This window comes from Acinonyx jubatus, chromosome D1, assembly GCF_027475565.1.
Source record: "Acinonyx jubatus isolate Ajub_Pintada_27869175 chromosome D1, VMU_Ajub_asm_v1.0, whole genome shotgun sequence".
NCBI classification, from domain to species: Eukaryota; Metazoa; Chordata; class Mammalia; order Carnivora; family Felidae; genus Acinonyx; species Acinonyx jubatus.
In genome coordinates, this window is record NC_069390.1 from 85,899,485 (window position 1) to 85,920,773 (window position 21,289).

A 21,289-nucleotide genomic window follows, 5' to 3' on the forward strand; every position below is an offset into this window, starting at 1 on the left:
GAAACTGGAAAGAGAAGTCCAGATATTACAGAAGAAATTAAAGCCTACCATTCAGAACAGTTTGCAAATCAAATCCCTCCCTTGGCCCTTCAATAGAGAGGAAATAGAGAACAAAGAATGGCAAACAGAGGGTTTTTAAATAAATCATAATTAGTAACACACACATGGGCTCAGTGTCGGTGAGCAATTAGACAGCTAATTATATTGAAGCTGCGTGTTCATGAAGCCAGAGAGTCTCACCCCAAAATGGGAAGCTTCCAGCAATTGCAGGGAAGCCTGGAGGGATGGAGGATGCCAGTGGGACTCTTCCAGGCCTCCAATAAATACTTGGTAAAGGTAATGTGTGTGTGTGTGTGTGTGTGTGTGTGTGTGTGTGTGTTTAAGGATACTATGTATGAATCCACATACTGAGAAATTTTGAGCACCTGCAATAGCAGCTGGGCTTCTGGACTAACTGGAAGAGAAATGGATTCTCTTAACCAAGTACCACTCTTAAAAATGCTGCCCTCCAGCTAAAGGCTTCACTGGTTACCCCAGGGCCCTTGGGGCTGTTTGTGCATAGCAAGGGCTCCATCTAGTGGTCTATGCTGGAATCACTCTCAGTGTCTACGATGTGGATTTTGAGGGTTCTAATCCAGTAGTGTGCCTAGGAGTGTTCTAGGGTGGTGAGGTCTGTCTGAATGCAGACACCTGACTGGCTAACCTGGTTAACCATGTTCTAAGCTACATAAGAAAAAAAACACATTCATTAACAACACAATTGTAAAAATAGGTCAAGCATAGAGAAAAATTATGGATTATTTTTTTCCTTATTTTTCTTTTGCAATTTATTTTGTACAATTCTTTTTGTCTTCAAAAGCCTTGGGATATGTGTAGGATATGCTGTTTAACTGTGTTTCTCTCTCCCTTTTTGTTCCTTTTCTCCCACAAACATAAGGAACAAAGGCTTTATCAGAAACCAAAGGTTTTGCAAATATCAACCTAAAAAAAAAAAATCAGTGATCAGGAAATGCTTGAAGGAGCAAGAGGTAGGGTATGGGGCTTCAGTTCTTTTGAGAAACCTCTCTTGCCTCAGCATCTCACTTCTCCTCACCTTGGTTTTCTGCCCCTGCGACCCTTACATCCACACACAGACTGCTCCTGGCCAGGGATGCATGTGAAGGAAGAGACAGAGGCCAGGGAAAGGATGATGTGGTCAGTGCTGGGGTGGGGGTAGGAAACTGGGGGCACACGTTTTTACTGTTTTGGGGAAAGAATTTGATTTCCAGTGCTGAGGAGAGAGGGCCACCTTCCAAAGAAATCGAGGGCAGAGGGTGCTTCTGAGCAAAGAAACCAGCAATTAGGAAGGCTGTGGGGTCTTGAGATGGGGACTGCAGGCAGGTCTGGGGGCCAGCAGCCACTCAGCAAAGCCATGAGGCTTGAAGAGATCTCACCTTGGGAGAACTGATAGCAAATTCCAGCACATTCTGGCTCTAACAGACTAATACGCAGAGCAAGCTGGTTGTCGACTCTCCTGAAGGTGATTCAAGGATAAAGAAAGGGAAAAGAATTAGACCCACCACTGTACCAGTCACCATGAAATCAGAGGTAAAAATGCAAAAGGAGAAGAAGAGCTGAGATGAATCCCTTTCCCTGGCATGCACATTGGCTCCCTGTCATGTCTGCCCTGACACAGACCACATCCCTCAAGAATAGAGCTACACTCAGAATTCAAATGTGCTATCTATGCTGCACGTATATGCAGAAACAAGGTTGTTGCCAACACTTCTAATGGAAAAATGGTAGTCTGAATACAAAGGGAAAGCAGGCTGCTCCACTCTATGAAATCGTCTATATGAAATCAGAAATAAAACTGCAAGAGAAGCAAGAAAAGCTTGAACAGAAACTCTTCTCTGAGCATAAAAATGAGTTGAACTGAGCAAAATCATAAATGCAAACCATCCACATCACCTTTGCCACAGGGGACAATGCCCCAGAATAGAATTTAATGCCAAATTAAATGTTCCATCCACCTTTTCCAGCAACAGAGCTATAAAAAGGGAAAACAAATCAAGGTTGCTGCTGCTATTGCTGAAGGATATTGGCTGATGGCACATAAATAAGTGTACAGGAGCTAGTTAATCTGGGTGTGGGATACCTTGGGCCTGGAAGGGTCAGAGAATGAGGGGCAATCATCACAAGGGGTATACCTTGGAGGTGAGGGCATCAGTCATATTGATTTCCTTTGGCAAAATGGCATTTTCCTTTTCCTTGCAGAGGTTTTGGACTTCCCAGACTTTACTGGATGCACTGGAAGATTATTGATTATGATCAGAACACCCAGACAGGAGGAAATGCGGGGGTTGGAGAGAGGCATTTCCACAGCAGAAATCTGGTATCAGGTAAACAATGACGCCTAACACTTGCTTGGCAACAAGGCACCAGGATAATAAGGAAAAATGTGAATCACAAAAAATGCTCTGGGTTCGAATTCCAAAAGATCTGATTTCAAGTGTGGCATTGACCTTTACCAGCTCTATGGCCCAGGGCAAGTCACTTCGGTGAGCACTCCATATCTCAGCATTTTTGTTTGTGCAGGGTGGGTCTTAGACAAGATATTCTTACAAATTCCTTTCTGGAGAGCTGCCTGATGTGAGAACACTAGCAGAAGTGTAGAGGAAGGAGTAACTCTAAATGGGATGTCAGTGAAAACCAACACTAGTCATGTCCACAGAGACAACAATAATCACTTTTACTTCTATGGGGCTTATTTTTGTTCTACTGTTAGTATATATCCTCCTTATCTTTAGAAAACAAACAAACCAGCAAACATTTCACCTCTAGTGAAAAATGCATACCGTTGCCTTATTTTGTAACTGCATTCCTAAAATCTCATGCTAAAGTGGATTGTTACAAACCAAATACCATTCTCCCTATAGGAAGATTGCTATAATTGGGAATTGTGTTCCACATCAAGAATTTGGCATCAAATAAATCATAGACAGCGCTAACAATATGATATAAGGGGAGAAACATAACAATAAACTTCTATAATCATTTAAAATAGTAAAATGTGCTCCAACTCACATAAAATGGGCATTAAGTATATGGTACATGTTGATTATGCAAGAGACCCCAATGTGCTATAAAGTGTACATAGAACACATAAAACTCTAACATTAGCATACCATAAATTCAACCTAAAACCAGCATACCAGCTATAATAAATTTAATTAAACATTAAATGAACATTAATTTGCTTTTTCTTCTTAGAATTTAGAATGGGTTGTTGAGGCTGATTCGGCTAACTTGTATCTCTTAAAAATAACAACAACAACAAAATGTAGTTTAAGTCAATGTGTTCTTTTTTTTTCATAATTTATTGTGTTAAAAATGGCCAAAACAGAGTCACATATCCTAAACCCTACCAAGACCTAATACCTGCCCTAAAGGTAGCTTCAGCTTCTCCCAGAAATGTGACTTACAATCAGCCAACCTGGAATTTCCTGGTCAGCACTAGGAGGTAGTCTGCTGACAGACCTAGTCCATTGCCAGTAGGAAAGCAACCTTGCCTGAAACAATGCATTCTTTGCTAATCATTTCCTTTTTTTTCCTCTCCCTCTCTGCCTTTAAAAACTTTCCTTTTTGGGGGGCGCCAGGCTGGCTCAGTTGGTTAAGCACCTGACTTCAGCTCAGGTCATGATCTCATGATTTGTGGGTTTGAGCCCTGCACTGGGCTCTGTGCTGACAGCTCAGTCTGGAGCCTGCTTTGGGTTCTGTGTCTCCCTCTCTCTCTGCACCTTCCACACTTGCGCTCTGTCTCTTGAAAAATGAATAAACATTAAAAAATTGTAAAAAACTTTCCTTTTCTGCAGCTCCATGGAGCTCCTTTTTATTTGCTAGATGGGATGCTGCCCAATTAATGAATCATTGAATACAGCCTATTTGATGTTTAAATTTACTCATTTGAATTTTTGTTATTGAACACTTGTAACAAACAGGGGAATTTGGACAGTTCCATTAACTATGGAGCCATCTCAAAAAAGAGCAGATGCCAACACACATTTGTTTTTCACAGATAATGATGATGGCATTCCCCCCCCCAAAATAAACATCAGTTAAGTAAAAGCTTATCTAACATCCCTCCCCTTCACCCCTTCTTGTCTCCTCCTTGTTCAAAAGTTTGGACCAAATAAAGGCCAACCAATACGAGAACAGTAAGTGCTACTTAAATCACTCCACATGACACTTTGTTGACAGCTATTAGAGACCTTCACACCTTATCAGAAAAAAGGAGAACAATTACAAGTCATTTGGATGGCCTTCAAAAAGAATGTTAAATCATTTCTCTCAGACATAAGACACATTGTCCACAGCCTCTGTGGAAAACAAAATATTCTCTTATATTTTCATACACTTTACAGTTTAAAACTATTATGTAAGTTGATTATTCCAGCTATCCAATTAGGAATATATGGCTGGCACTCTGATTTCCTGCTTTATGATTGAAGAAATAAAAGTTTAGATAGCTTAAGGGACTGATTTGCAGTTACAAAGCTGAAGAAAGGCATTATGAACTAAGGCATTATTATAAAAAGTGTAGAGAAGCAGTGTCCACAAGTATTTCATGAATATGAGTCTATGAATCCTAAAATAATAATAATAAAATAATAATAATAATAATAATAATAATAATAATGATAGAAGATGACTTAGGGGTCCCACTCTATACAGGAGTCTCCTTCATAATATTCAGCTCATTTAAAAGCACCCATGGGCTAAAGCAGTCCACTTTCTACAGGGACTCTCAACCAGGGTTAATTATCCCACAAGGCATAACACTCCATTTTTTGACAAAGTGTTTTAATTATTAGAAAAGTCTTCCTTCATTTATCCTAACTCTGCTTTCTAGAATCTCAAAGAATATGCCTAATCATTCTTCCACACAATATTTCAAATAGTTGAAAATAGCTGTTTCCCACTCATAAGGCATAGCTTCTAGACTCTTTGTTCTCCTGGTGGCCATTCTTTGATTTATCTATGCCACTCTTAAAACCAGGTTGCTGGGAGCGACCGTAAAACTCCACGAGCATTCTGACCACTGTATAATGGCCTGAGATCTTTATCAATATAGCTCTTTGTGTTCTGAACTGAAACTTTTATTAAATATAGCTTTAAATAACAATAATTTTTGGCAGACACATGGTGTTGGTTTATATTAATCTTGCATCCAACTAAGATCTGTTTTCTTTCCCCATGTAATCTGCTATTGAGCCAATATTCTCCTATCATAATCATATTAGGTCATGACATTAGCAAATATGGGAGGCTTATCTTTATGTATTCAGTGTTTCTCAATAGGAGTTCCAATGAAATTTTGGACAGGATAATTCTTTGCTATATGGGACTGTTCTGTATATCATAGGATGCAATTAAGTATTAGTGGCAACGTTTGATTGTCCTTGTGACAATCAAAAATAACCCTATGCACCTCCAAAACATCCCTAGGAAAACGATTCCACTGCAGTTGAAAATCCTTATCAAATCATCAATTGAAATGCTGCAGTATGAAGAACAGAGCCCTCTGTCATGTCAGTATAGACTTCCTTCAAGGCTGACATGTATTTTATGGTCAAGATTCTATAGATACAACTTTTATCCAGCTACACATTGACCTAAATGTATAATAGTAAGCCCTCATTTCTCCTTCTTATTAATAAAAATTGGATTGAAATATTTGAAAATTGTGCTTTCAAGATAATAGCAGAGAAACTTAGCATAGGTAAAATATATATGACAATAGTTGATTATAGTTTCAGGATCTAATTTCCAAAGTTGGCTCCCCAGTGAGCCAGGCCACCTGCTGCTCGTGACCTTCTAGTCTCTTCTCCTTGAAGATGGGCTGGCTCTGTGACTTCCTTGAACCCATAAAATGCAATGTAAGTTATGCTCCCAAGTTGGCTCAGAAGAAGATTTGCAGCTTCTTCCTGGCTCTCTTGGAAATCTTTCAAGGACCCCTTAGCTGTTCTACAAGAACTCTGACTACCCCAAGTTGCTGTTCTGATGAGACCAAATAGGCACACACAGCCAAGCCAAATATTTTAGCCATGGCTAGTAAGGTGACAGTCACAGGAGAGAAGACATCTTTAACTTTCTAGACAAGCTCATCCTCTAGCCAAATACCACTGAGCAACTCCATTCAATGCCACATGGAGCAGAATTGCCAAGAACAGCATTCCCATATTCCTGACCCATAAAACTGTGAAATATAGTAAAACTTGACAAAAGAGCCTGTATTCCCTTCTCCCTGTAATTCATATTCTGCAGCAAAATGTGCATTCATTTCTTCTCTCATTCACCACACATTTATTGAACTCCTATTACATTTCAGTATTTTGAGAGATATTGGGAATAAAATGGGTGATAAAAAAAATCCACCACCTCTGAACTCAGAAACATCACAGTAGAATGTAGGAGATTCATAAACCAATAATTATGATGGATTTTAAAGTAGTATGATAGAGGTGGATGTGGGGATCTGTGAAAGCACAGAGAAAAACCTATAGTTGGGGGAAAAGCATGTCACAAGAGGCCCTTTCATGGTAGGGACTCATAAAAGGCATGACAGAGTCATCAGGAAAAATAAAGAGAGCTAAAAGGATGTTAAAGCAGAGGGTATAGCATGCAATGGCAAAGAGTTGTGAAAGATACAATTCATTGGAAGTTTAGTATGACTAAAGACACAGTGCGAGAAGTCCAATAAGAAAAGAACCTAGAGAAGTAAGCAAAAGCAAGATCTCTGAAAGTTGCTAAATGCCATATATGGTAGTCAGCCTCCAAGATGGCCCCACAATGAACCCTACATTCTGGTCTCCAGACATTTGTGTAGTCCCCTCCTACATTCTACCAAGGTTGGTCTGTCTGAACAACAGCATACAGGGAAAATGACAGTATATCACACTTGAAAATAAATTATAAAAGACTGAAGCTTCCATCTTGAGCTCCTCCCACCCCTCACTCTCTCATTCTCTCCCCTTACCCCACCTCTCTGTCTCTCCCAGATACTCCCTTTGGGAAAAGCATGTTTCAATGGAGAGACCCATGTGGTAAGAAATTGAAGACTTCTGCCAATAGTCACATGAATGAGCTTGGAAGTAGATCCTCCAATCCCTGTCAAGTTTTCAGAGACTGAAGCCCAGGCGAACAGATTAACTTCAACCTCATGAGACATCTTGAGCTAGAATTATTAACTACTAACTACAGCCAAACTACTCCAAGATTCCTGATACTCAAAAACTATATGACATAGTAAGTGTTTATTGGTTTAAACCACTAAGCCTTGGGATTATTTATTATGCAGCAATGGCTAATGCACCATGCTGAGAGGTTTAAATATTAGCCTTAAATTGATAGAAAGTCTTTATAGGACTCTAAAAAGCTAGACAACTATTGGGGTGCCTGGGTAGCTCAGTCAGTTAAGAGTCCAATTTCAGCTCAGGTCATGATCTCACCATTTGTGGATTCGAGCCCCACGTCAGACTCTGTACTGACAGCTCAGAGATAGGCATCTGCTTCAGATTCTGTATCTCCCTCTCTCTCTGCCCCTCCCCTCACTCACACTCTGTCTTTTTCTCTCTCAAAAATAAATAAACATTAAGAAAAAACAAAGCTAGACAACTATTTGCACATTGGAAAGGTCACTGGGTTAGCAGTTTGGAGGGTAAAATGAAAGAGTAAAGGGGATAGCTGGAAAGAGACAGCCATGATAACCCAATCCTGAACAGATCATGAACTGTACCAAAACAATCAAAAAGGGAGGAAGAAGTAGATGTAGGTTTAAGCTATATTAATGAGCCCAAATTTCTGGTTTAGACAAGTGAGCAAGCAGAAGCATAGTCATTGAGTCAGAGAATACAGGAAGAGGTCAGAATTTGGAATTTACAGCAAAGATGATGCACTTAGATTTGAACATGTTAACACTAAGAGGCCCATGAGACATCCAAGAGAAGAAAAGACACATTGGATATATGGATCTGAGACTCAGAGCTGCTCTCGGTCATAATAGTCATCAGCATGGCATTGGTAACTGAAGTCATGGATTAGGATGAGCACTGCTGAGGAGTGTGTGTGGAATAGGAACAGCAGGAAGTCAGTAAAACCAAAGCCTGTTTACCAGTTAGACCCTATTTCTTCTAAACCCTGCACAGACATATTAGAAATTTAGTCCCTTCTCCGTAACCAGGGATTATAACAGTCATTTTGTAAGATGAAAAAAATCACTCTTTACCCTAAATATGCCAGAGGAAAGGAAATCATTAAGTATTTGACAATCATTTTCATTTGCTTATTCCTTTGCTTAAATCAAAGATGATTTCTATAAGTTTAGATGCTCCTTGCAGAATTCTAAGCATGCTGTTAAAGATATAAATTAATTTATCCACCAATCTCTAAGGAAGTAGATTATAGGAGAGCCCTGTCATAGACAACTTCCCCTGCAGATGAGATGTGCCCTAAAAGTAGCAAATCAGATGAAAGACAAAGGTGTAAAATATCTCTATTAGTCAGGGTTCTCCAGAAAAAAATAGAATCAATAGTGTGTGTGTGTGTGTGTGTGAAATCATACAGTATTTGTCTTTGTCTGTTTGGCTTATTTCATTTAGCATGGAGGTTGCCAAAGGGATATGAAGGGGATGGTTGAAATGGGTGAAGGGGATTAAGAGGTACAAACCTCCAGTTACAAAATAAATAAGCCACAGGGATGAAAACCACAGCATAAGGAATACAGTCAATAATATAACACTTATCATGGTATTTCATAATGTATATAATTGTTGAATTACTATACATCTGAAAATAGTTTAGTATTATATGTCAACTGTACTTCAATCAAAAATTTAAAAATAGTGTGTGTGTATGAGAGGGGAATATTTAAAGGAATTGGCTCATATGATTGTAGAGACTGGCAAGTTCAAAATCCACAAGGAGGGCAAGCATGCTGGAGACCCAGGAGGGATTCAGTGTTGTAATCCAGCCAGAAAGCCATCTGCTGGCAGAATTCCTCCTTGCTTGAGGGACATCAGATTTGTTCTGTTCAGCCTTCCAACTGATTGGATGACACCCACCCACATTATGGGGGACAGCCTACTTTGCCCAAAGTCCACCAATTTAAGTATTAATCTCATTCAAAAAAAAAAAAACCCTCACAGAAACATACAGAATGTTTAACCATATACCCGGGCACCATGGTCTAGCTATGCAGACACGTAAAATTAACAGTGACAATATCTGTGATAGAGGGATGGTAGGAGACAAGATGTTTTGACTGTTATTTATCACTGAATTCTTCTTTGCAGCCAACACAGAATCCTGTACAGTGCCCTGCACATAGTAGGCAGGTTCAGCTAAATGGTTCAGGCTGACATTCACAGTCCCTGACATACCCAAATGCAGCTAATTTGGTAAAGGTGACAACAAAGTCACAGAGGGGACTCTTTCCTCCAGTGTGCTTGTTAAGAAAGTAAATAAAAAACCCACCCTAACAACAGTGTGCTTTTCTGACTGTATTCCATTCCTGGTGGTCATCACAGCAGCAGGCAAAGGATTGGGACAGCAAACATCATGGGTGCTCCTTCTCCCATCCCTAATGAACCATCCTTGGGGGTTGCTGACCAAGTCTACCACTTCTGCCAAGAGTAAAAATAAAATGCCCCGGAAAAAGATGAATTTGTCTGCATCTGGAAAGATACTCATCATTTTTTGTATATTTGTGTTGCTTTCCCTTCAGGAGAGAATGAGGAGAAACTAAATGAGCTGTTCTTAGGAACAATGTGAATTCAGAATGAAGCAAGCTGTGGGAGGCGGCATGGTGAGCTAGTGAAGAAAGCAACAAAACCAGGGGCGCCTGGGTGGCTCAGTGGGCTGAGCGTCCAACTTCAGCTCAGGTCACAATCTCACAGTTCGTGGATTCAAACCCCATGTTGGGCTCTGTGCTGACAGCTCAGAGCCTGGAGCCTGCTTCAAGTTCTGTGTCTCTCTGTCTGCTCTTCCCCCATTCATGCTCTATCTCTCTCTGTCTCTCAAAAATAAATAAAAGTTAAAAAAAAAAAAAAAAAGAAAGCAACAAAACCCAAATCAGGGTGGGTCTGGGGCAGGGCAAGGGGTAGGGTGGAACATCTGCACCTGGAGCCAGAAAGACACCTTCCTCCACCTTCATTGACTTTCATCCCCCTGGAGATACATCTGGGGGTGGGTGGGTAGTTAAGGCGTCTAGGTCTCTGTAGCCTACTTAATCTCGATAAAATGTTTGTTGATATTTTTCTTGCTCATGAAATTTCTTCCCAAGAAAGAACTACTTAATCTGGGTTCCACAGGCCTCTCAGGAGTCCAAGGATAGAATTAGGGAGTCCCATGAACTTGGATGGCAAATATATATATATTTGGGGTGTGTGTGTGTGTATATAAATATATATATATATATATATATATATATATATATATATATAATATGAATAGAACATTTCTCAATAATTTAAATACATGCAAACCCCCAAAATATTAGCAGTATCTTGCATATATCTAAAAATGTCTTTTATGCTCATCTCTACTTCATTCTGTTGCAACTTGGTGGTCCAAACCCATATCAGGATTCTGCAGGTCCCAAAGTTTACAGTAACTAAGTTTTCCTATATTGTTCAAACTAGATGTACCAGAAATGAAGCAAATGCTGCATTTTGATCTCCATGTGGGCCCTTGGATCCATCTTCAACTGTTTAGAAGACAGAGAACAAGAAGAATGAGCAAAGTCACCAAAAATCCTCTCAAGGCGGGTGGGGTTCATCATTCACTTGGATACCAAATTATAGAACCCCAATATTATACTGAGCCCCTGTCTGCATAACTGCAAGAAGTCAAATTCCTTCTCCAAGTGGGAGTACTTAAACCTTGCACAAATCTGTCTTTATAGCTGATCATCAACTTTCTCTTCAATTTACTGCCCAGGTTTTTCTGCCCATTCCCTCAGATTTCTCAGAGCTTCTTCTCAAGGCTGCCACAACCCTCCTCCACCTCTCTTTTTTCCCAAAGTGAAGACATAAATACCTCCGTTATGTCTCTCTAAGCACAGCTCACCCAGAACAGTAATGGTTTAGAAATGAAGTTCAGAGAAGAAATAAACTATAAAAATTTAAAAGGAAAATCTAAATTAAATTATGATATGTAACTCTCCCAAAATCCACTGACAAGTCTCTCCTTAGGGGTCCTGAATGGTCACCTCTTTTGTCAACCTTTTACCATATGACTGGGGCTCACTGACCACCTCAGGTGGGGAGCCTCTTCACCTTGGCCACCCCCCTCCCCCCAAGTTTATGGTGCCCTGCTCAACTCTCTGGCTTCAGCTAGAGGAATCCAAAACAAATTGACCTCATGGTATTCTCTCTAAACACACATATGAAGATAGCCTTATTTAATTATTAAACAGAATACCTAAGTCTGGAGTATCTGAAATTAGATTTCCCCCAGCTCAAAGCTTCCTAAGAACCTTAGAAGGTGATACCTACCTCAAAGCTGTGTGAATACAATGCTTGAAAAGGTGACCCCTTTCAGTACAAAGAAAGGCTGGCTGGACACCCCTGAGATCCTACCCTGGAATTAGAAGCAACATAGAATTACCAAATCAAAAGTTTCAACAACTTTAAGATCTATTTTCTATCTCAAGAAATATGAAGGAACTATGGGTAACACTCACTTTTTTTCTTTTTTGGCAAAGAAGAGGAGGTGTCTTTGTTACAGAACATGGAAGAAGGAATGCGTAATTAATTCTAGTGTTCTTAGGAGAGATTAGAGAAGGCTCCGTGGTGGAGGTGTCATTTGACTTAAGATGAAGGATGAGTGTACATTATCTGTGGATAATGCAGAACTGCTTAGCAAGCTCATTGTGTGGGTGATAAAGAATGGTGAGAATAGGAATCTGAGAATGCTTTACTAGGCCCATCTCACCTCCATTAGTTTTATTGAACCTTAAAATGGCTTTTGAAGTTAACAATCACCCCAGAGGATACAAAGTTAGGCACTTAAAAAAAGACATTAAAGTTTTGTAAGTTCCCCAGTTAATCCATCAAACACTTTTCAGTCTTAGGTAACAGTGTGTAAACTCTATCAAGGGCATCTGAGGTTCCCTAGGAAACATCTATAGCCAGACAAATGGATAACACTCACTAAAGATACAAAGAGTCTAAGGAAAGCTATGGAATCACCTTTCAGGCAAAGATGTGTTCATTTAAAGCACATAACTTTTTGTAAAATCTTCATGGTGTTGAGAAGGAAAAATGCCAAAGGACAAGTTAGGATGGGGGGTGAGAAAACTGTGCTAGCAGAGTCAGATTTGTTAGATTTGTCACCTGAATTTGGCTTTGCTCATGTTGTTCAGCTTATTGTCCCAAGCTTCTCCAGTTTAGCACACGAATCTACAAAAATATTGTATCCTTTCAAGACATAATTTAAAAAAAAAAATGTTAAGGTGGCAACTATCCAACTACTTCCTGAAGAATATAGCATAGTATTTAGACTACCTGACAAACCTCTGCAAAAGAACATCTTAGAAAATTCTCCTTTGAGTTCTGTATATTTTAGGGGGAAAAAAGTTTTCTTTAATTAGGTGATGGCTAATGGACTATTAAAACAACCCCCTTGCTAATTAAAAGAATAAATTGAACTTGCTGGACCTTTCAGCTGCTCTTTAACACCCTGCTTTCTGATGTTTTCCAGCAAGGTTTCCATCACAACATAAGTCAATGAGTTAAGGAAAAGTGGCAATAAGGACTGGTTGGAATGGTTGATCATACCTCCCAAAAATAATAGCCAAACGTGCCTGTGAAAGTTTTCCACAGCATGCTTTGGATGGCTTATTTCAGATTGATGCCGTTTTTTTTCCCTGCTATATTTCCCAATCATCTAAAATAGTTCTGGCACTAGTAGATGAGAGAGAGAGAGAGAGAGAGAGAGAGAGAGAGAGAGAGAAGAGAGAAGAGAGGAAGAAACAGGAGAGGAGGAGGGGAGGGGAGGAGAGGAGAGGAGAAGGGAAAGGGAGGAGAGGGTAGGGGAGAGCAGAAGAGGAGAGGAGGAGAGGAGAGGAGAGGAGGAGAGGAGAGGAGAGGAGAGGAGAGGAGAGGAGAGGAGAGGAGAGGAGAGGAGAGGAGAGAAGAGGAAGAAAAGAAAAGGAAAGAAAAGAAAAGAAAAGAAAAGAAAAGAAAAGAAAAGAAAAGAAAAGAAAAGAAAAGATGTTGGGGAAAGGGGTATATTTGTTGAGGGAATGAATGAATAACTGCTTACCCAGCAAGTAGCCCATTTGGTCTGTTTGAGATCTCACTTTTCCTAATCCAGAGTGTAAGTCAATCAGAGTCAATAGCAGGCAATAAGTGAAGTGATCAATATTAACTTGGCAAAAGAGGCTAAGAAATTTGTCCTGTGTCACAAACTAATACACAGGCCATGGCTAGATCATCATCTTCCCTCTCTGAAGATCCTATTGAGAAAATGTCTAAAAATTCTATCCTTCATTCTGCCCATTTTCAACCAAGGAAAAACACTTGGTGCAATTTGTAGATGCTTTGCAAGAGCACAGCAGCTCTGCTAGAAGTCATCAAGAAAGCTGTTCGTTTCCTTCTGTAATTCTGGACTCAGTGCATTTGTCTCAGGCTCTTGGTGATCTGGGACAGCACATTATGTGATGCCGTCCAGGGCCATGCCATTTAGGAAGTTTTGCTTATGTCAACATTATGCACTGTACACATTTTTTTTTCCTTTTGCTAGGGGCAGCTGAAAGTAAGTGACACTAATTTCTATTCTGCAGTTATCCAAATATTGCACTCACAACACAATCCATAAACATAATGACTACTCATCAATAAAGCAGGGGGATGTGTGAGAAATTGTAATTGTCACCCCCCAAAAATTTAAAAAATAAAAAGAAACAACAAAAACGCTGGCAAATGGTAGGTCCCTTATCTTAATTACAGGCTTATTTGCATTTAAATGAAGGTTATTCTATAATTACTACTGAATGTTTTGTGTTGGAGTTGAAATACCACTCTGCAGGCTGTCAGCCCATTTCCTTTTCATTTTCTCTTGTCATTCTTCTTCTCTATAATTGTCTGACATAGGCAGGCGCAGAGAGGTGCTGGCTCTTAATTCCCTTTCCAAAAACATCACCACCTCAGGGCACCTTGTAGATTCTGGGGCATCTCGCTACAGTCCTTCTACAGGATGGTGCCAAGAGAATTAAAGAAACCTCCCTCTACCTGCAAAAAACAATCTCCAGATCTGCCAACTTGGGAGCAGAATTAACTTGGCCTGACTATGCATTGGCTATGATGCTGAGAATTCCCTCTCCCTCCCCTGTGCACACATCACACCCAGCACAAACATTAGCATTCATCAACAAATACAGTCCATTCTTGTTACCTGTGGTAGTACTGTTCTATAAAGTCACTGTGGACATGAATTAGAAAGCACTGAACCATTGCTCCTAAGGGAAGTACAGGACTATGTTCCTGTAAGCTTTTGGTCACAAGATTTTTGTTAACCCATCAATACAAAACCCTATTTTATGCTCAGAGACACTTTGTTTAGTATATATTGTTGATTCATTAATATCAAACTCACAGCCAATAGCACCGTAACTCATACGTGAACAAAGTTCACTTAAACATATATATTTCTCCATAAACACATAAAGCCTTCTTGCACATAGAATCACTGGGTGACTCTCCAGCGCTATGCTTGAGGGCCATTTTACACAGGAAAACACCAATAAAAAACACAAAAGCATTTTTAAAAACAGAACAGACCACAAAAAGACACTTGTTCAAGAGGACTGAAGCAAGAAGGCAGAGCATCATCTTGTTTAACCTCAACTGGGAACATGTGTATGAGGTGACTCACATTTTTCACAGTTCTGCACGTCTGTGAATAACTGCAAAAGCATCACGGGTATCAATTTAGGGGGTTACAAATAAATTTTAGTGAGCAAGTGAATTCACAAATATGGGACCCATGCAAAGTGAGAATGGGCTGTGCTTACTGAGCATCTCCTTTATGTTTACCACATGTGAGACGCTCCCCAGAAACTAAGAGAGCATGTAGTCCTCAGATTGGAGGGGGTGGGTGGAAAGGAGCTGGATGCAGAGAAAGAAACTGACAAAAAATATATAAACAAGAAAAAAACAATAAAAGTTTTAATCGTGATAGTGCCATGAATAAAACAAACCGAAAAAGGATTGAGATGGAAATAATGAGGGCAATAGGAAAGGGTTTGTTTTAGATATCAGATGGCATTCATGGTAAGATTCAAGAGACCCTGAAGAGTTGGGGGAGGGATGGAGACAGAGGGAGGAACATCAAGTAAGAAGAACGTGACCCGGGGAAAGGTATATTCCATAAATTTAATCAGTGGGACTAGAGACTGTTGCATGTGAAGAAAAAGGGACAGTATGAAATGGGGTTAGAGGAAGGGCAGGGGCTTGGTCTGGCAGTGCCTACTAGAGGCGATAAGACAAGTGTACTTACTTATTGGTGCTCATCCCACTGGAGGGAAGAAATCTCCTAGAACCTAATGAGGTGCAACATACTGCAGGTACTCATAAGCTTGGCTGACTCACTCACCAGAATGCCTGCAAAACACGATGGGTATATCAATTCAGGATTGAGTTTTACTGCATATAACAGAAAAAATCCCAAAATATGTTAGCTTAAACAAGATCATAGTTTATTTTTCTCACTTAGTAAGAAGTCCAGATATAGGCAGTTGCTGATATTGGTTTAGTGGCTCAAGGATGTCCAAGTTGAGGTCTGTGGAATTTGCTTGATTTTGCCTCAAGGTTGCAAGATTGCCGCTCCAGCTCTAACCATCACATCCTAGCTCGAGAATGAGGGAAATGCAAAAAGTGTATGTATCAACTGACTCTAGTCCCTCTTATACAGCTTTCCTGGAGGCCCACCTGATGACTTCCACTGATATCTTATTGGCCATACTGTGCCATGTGTCCATCTCCAGGTGCAAAGGAGGCTAGGAAATATACCTTTTATACTTGGATACATTGCTTCCCCTAACACAATTGTGTATAAAGAAGAGGGGAAAATAAACTTTTCAGCAACTGGTAGTCTCCATTCATTGGGATTAGGGGTACACGTTCCAGCCAATGCCTTGGAAGTGGTACACCTTCAGAGATGAGGGACACTGGGGCCATATAATAGATTTAAATAGTGGATATGGAACTTGAAAGTTGATGAGGAAGATCCATTAAGTCAAAATATCTCTATCCATTTCTCCTTAGACCAGTAGCCCTTTCTATTGCGGATGAGGCCCCCTCATAAACCAGTAACAAATGCAAGAAATTAACACGCACACAGCCATGTTCAGTCCTAACACTGTATTGCGAATTTGCTTATTTATGGTTTTCATCAGTCAATATAGAAGTCCTTATGCCTAGGGCGAATGTATCATGGGGAAGATATGCTTTGAAGTTGAAAGAAAGGGAGAAAAAATAGAAGATCTAAAACAGGGCTATTGTCAAAGAGATAGGTCCTAGACAGACAAAAATTAAGAGGACCAAACCAGTCTATAGAGTTAAGAAAGGTTCTTCTGAGGAAGTGACGCTTAAGCTGTGACCTAAGGATCAATAGGAATCAATTAAGTATCAGGGTAGGGGAAAGCAAGAAAATTCCAGTCCCAACATCCTTTGCAAATGTTAACGAATGAAAATTAAATCAGGACAAATGCCATGCTTAAATGATAAGGGGAGCAAAGAGACCATCTTAGTTGTCTTTGCTAATTTATCAGAAATTCAAACCTATTGGAAAACTTCTTGATTTCTTGGCTTTTTAAGGTCATTGCTGGACAGATGCCAGTGCTAGTGCTTTGGGTTTCCTTAGCTCTTTATGTTCTGCACTTTATGTCCTTTGAGCTGAATATTTACCACCTAAGCCTAAAGGGCAGGTAGAAAAGCAACCTACTGTGTGGTTTGGCTCAAACCTGCATGGAGCAGGTGGCTCTTCCCCTGCATGGGACGGAGAAATCTAATACCTTTTGCTAGCCCCTGCCAATTCTGCTCCTCCCATGCTTCTACCTGCTGGGCCTCATCCCTGTATATGGGCAGGTAGGCACCTGGCACAGCAGATGTACCCAATGACCACAATACAGATGTCCCCAGGCATCTCAATGTGTGTGTATCCTCTACCCAGCTGCCAGGGAGGGCTTTCCAACCACAGATTCCATGATGCCTTTTCCCTAGTCAGGAACCACCAGTGACTTCCCTATAAAACAAAATCCAATCTCTTTAGCATAACTTAAAGACCCTCCCCAATCTATCCTCATCCTAATTTTCCAGATTCACCTCCCACATTCATCTCCTGCTCTCATGCCACACTGACTGCTTGCCACTTTCTAAACACGTCATGCTCTATTCTTGCCTCTATATCCTCTTCCTGGCATGCCACCCTCACCCCACTCCTCATCTGGCACTTTAAGACCCAGACCTTATGTCACTTCCTCTGTGAAGCCTCCCACAATGCTCAGCTAGTTGTTCTTTTTGCAATTATTTCTTGCAAATATTTATTCATATATCTGTTCTCTCCTGCTGTACTGTAGGCTTCTAAAATACAAGGGACAATTATAACCATTTGTGCACCCTCTGCATCTTGCATAGAGCCTGGCACATCCTAGGGCTTCAAAATCACTTGTTTCGTAATTAACCATGGTCCAATGAGTGTGCATGACTTTGCAGTATGCAGTAGTATCCATCTTCCTGAGAGCAGCCACCTCTAATGGTTCACCTCTGGTCCCCCACCCTGCCCTGAACTAGTGGAGAGGTTACTGTGTGGCACCCCTACAATTACCTGCTCCACTGTGTTGGCATGTTCTGCTTTGGCACCCTCCCTCCCACTAAAATGCTCCCAGAACCTGAGTTCTCCAACTTTTTTGAAGTCCCGTGGAATGAGCAGCAGCTGAAAGATGAGGTAGATGAGGGGGCTTCACAAGGATCCTAAGTAAATCCGGGGCTCCCTGACCCTGACCTCACCCCATTTTATGACTTCCACCATTCAGGGCATTTATAGTGTGGGAGGTTGTGCATGACTGCAAAGAATATCCTTGTCCCTGAGCCTCTCTTACCCTCCCCCAGCCCCACTGCACACTGAAGTCCCATCCCATTGTAGAGGGAAGAGAGAGCTGTTCTCATCAGCTCCCCTGGGGAGCTGGGGGCTGCTGCGCCATTGTTCTCCTTCCTCTCTACCATGCTTCCCCCTTATTATTTTCCTCCATGCACACAGCCTCTTCATCTCCTCCTCCTTTGAAAGGAGCCTCGGCACGTTTCCCCTTGCCCCTAACAGGTGTGGGGAATGACCCTGGCCCTCCGCTGGGGGCCATTTGCTGTGATGCTCCAGCTTTATAGAGTGTCATTTGTATTCAGTCCTTCCCTCTCTTGCTCTTGCCCAGTGTGTTTTGATGAGCTTCTCTCTGCACTCATATTGTCTCAGTCGTTAACCACTCATTTGCAAGTCTGTAATTTACTTTTGATCATTCATTTTATGAGGCACACAGGGTAAAAAGCCGATTCTGTTCTTTCCTTCTTTTTCTCCTCCTTCCTCAGTCTTGTTTGCAGCTAGAGATTTTCTCCAAGTCCCAAACCCTGTTGCCTTATCATCTCACAGAGAGGCATGTGCTGCCTTGACATTCCTAGGAGAGATTTTCCTTCTGCTTCACCTTCTGATGTGGTTCATTAGCTGTTCTCCCCCCTCCCCCTTAGGGATTAGCTTCTCTGGGAAATGCAATAGTTGGTGGAGGCAATTATTTGTGGGTCTATTGATATGATAACCCCTATTGACAGCAGGGGAATCACTGGCAGAACTGATAGGATTGCTCTGCCACGCACTAAACCCCCAGGAGGAGGAGTTACAAGCTGAGGCCCAGCAATGCTTTCCCAAGCTGACATTTCACAGCCATTTTTTTGTTCAGCAGGAAACAGCTTCAGCCCAGGATGAGAAGGCAGCTGCCTGCCAAACAGGAGCCCTGAGTATCTGGCTGTGTTTTCCTCCTTCCCGTGGTCATCAGAATTTTCAGTGAATAAAAGCTGCTGCCTCTCTCTTACCAGAGGGGAGAAGAGTTGGTGGCAGGAGAGGCGTAGACTCATTAAGCCCAGTTTGAGCTGAGCTTCCCAGGTTTTCCCTATTTTGTTTTCTTCCTCTTCTCTTAGGAAACACTTTCCCTAAAGCAGAAAGCAGCACTTACATTATCCCTTGTTGCAGAAACATTCCAGACTGGCAGGATCACATGAGATCTGTGGGGCCTGCAGTCACCTCCTGGCATCCCCTCCCCAGACATTCGTTGGGTCCCCAGACTCCCTTCCTCCCCTGAGTACCCACTATGGCTCTTAAAGCCTCAGAAGTAAGGTAATTTTGGCTATCCTATCTTTCACGGATGTCACTGTATTGGCCAAACTGGGAACTTTTGAAAATGAAAAGAAGCACTAGTAACAGGTACAAAGGACAAAAATGGATAAACCTGAAGTCCCTGTTTACCAGACTCCCAAATCGCTGAGTGCTGGGTTTCAGTGTGAACACAACAGGTGAAGATTCCTTCCCTCTCCCAAAGTTGCACTAGGGACAAAATGCTTTTGAGTTGAACTTGAGTTGAACTTGTTTTTTTCACATAAAAACAATGACATAAGTAGGGGTTAGACTGAATAGTTCATTATGAGCTATGATGTCAATTTTTCCTTTGAGAACATGGTCTGCATTTATGCAAGAATTTTCTTTTTTTTTAATGTTTATTTATTTTTGACAGAGAGAGACAAAGCATGAGTGGGGGAGGGACAGAGAGAGAGGGAGACACAGAATCCAAAGCAGGCTCCAGGCTCTGAGCTGTCAGCACAGAGCCAGATGCGGGGCTCGAACTCACAGACTTCAAGATCATGACCTGAGCCCAAGTGAGATGCTCAACTGACTGAGCCATCCAGGTGCCCCTATATAGAAGGATTTTCAATAGGTGCCACCTTCTGCTGTGATACAGTAGTTTTGCTGTCAGTTTTTAGATCCCTAAGTTTGCCTCAATGGTCTCAGACAACCCACCACAGATCAATGCAGGAGCCATGTACCCTTGAGTCAAAGAGTTGAATGCAAAATCCCTGGCCAAAACAAACAAACAAACAAACAAACAAACAAACAAACAAACACAATTCAGGTAAAAGACTTTCTCATATATTCAGCACACACTGGGTATAATGAACTTCTGAGTTGCAGTTCTGAGCTACTACAACCTCAGGGTTTGAGTTCTAATCAGGAAATAACATTCTACAGACACCTTTTTAATTAGGAAGCCAGCACCAAGATATCCCAGCCAAGATGAGAGTGCTAAAAACTCATTTTGAGGGCCCTGAGCAGAGCTGGAACATGGCTCAGAGGATGTCATCAAAATTTTAAGCTGAGTAAGGAGCTTATTCTCAATTCCTCTTTTTTGAGGGGCCAATCTTTAGAAGAACTATCCTTTGGAGAAAATTAGTAAATCTAACATACCTTTATTGTTAATTAGTATCCCTGGATCAAAAGCATCTTAGAAGGTGAATTTACTGCAAAGGAGCTTTCCACATGGGCCTAGGACATTTTGAGTCTAATCTCCACTAAACACAACTTTGTAGAATTGCTGGCCTGTCATAAAACCTACAATAGCCACATCAAAATGGCATCCCAAGGGGCGCCTGGGTGGCTCAGTCGGTTAAGCGGCCGACTCCACCTCAGGTCATTATCTCCCGCTCCGTGAATTCGAGCTGCGTGTCGGGCTCTGTGCTGACAGCTCAGAGCCTGGAGCCTGTTTCAGATTCTGTGTCTCCTTCTCTCTGACCCTCCCCCGTTCGTGCTCTCTCTCTGTCTCAAAAATAAATAAATGTTAAAAAAAATTTTTTTTAAATGGCATCCCAAGGCTTATTCTTTAACTGCCCTATGTGACGTGGCCCCCTTCCTCTGTGCAGATTTGCTTCCCCACAGACCCCAGGAAAAGTCCTCCCCTAGGCTCTTGCCAGTCCAACCAAACACAGAGCTTAGTTGGTCCTACATTGGGATGTGGTACTCTCCAGCACAGGATGTACCCACTTCCAGGACCCAAGGCAAGTTCCTCTCCCTGGCACCCTAACAACCCAACCCCATGTTACTTCTCCCTCTGTAATCCCATGGTGGTTATATTCACCCATCCCTTGTTTCTGCCATTTCAATATATGTCCACTAAGCCACACCAGCTATATAAATAGCTCCTTTTATGGGGTCAAAT

At 41.3% G+C, this 21,289-nt stretch overlaps 1 long non-coding RNA gene across 2 annotated transcripts; it reads right to left on the reverse strand.

Annotated features, from left to right (window-relative positions):
- Window positions 1-815: 815 nt before the first annotated feature.
- On the reverse strand, window positions 816-20,866 carry LOC113593159 (uncharacterized). Of its 2 annotated transcripts, XR_008290554.1 has the most exons (8): window positions 20,542-20,866; window positions 15,753-15,888; window positions 15,541-15,644; window positions 12,375-12,458; window positions 11,535-11,619; window positions 11,077-11,151; window positions 10,686-10,744; window positions 816-981 (listed from the first exon to the last, which is right to left on the reverse strand). It is a non-coding gene; the product is annotated as an uncharacterized LOC113593159 (long non-coding RNA). The 2 variants fall into 2 exon arrangements; XR_003413209.2 differs by lacking the exon at window positions 15,753-15,888 and having other exon boundaries at window positions 20,542-20,862.
- Window positions 20,867-21,289: the final 423 nt, after the last annotated feature.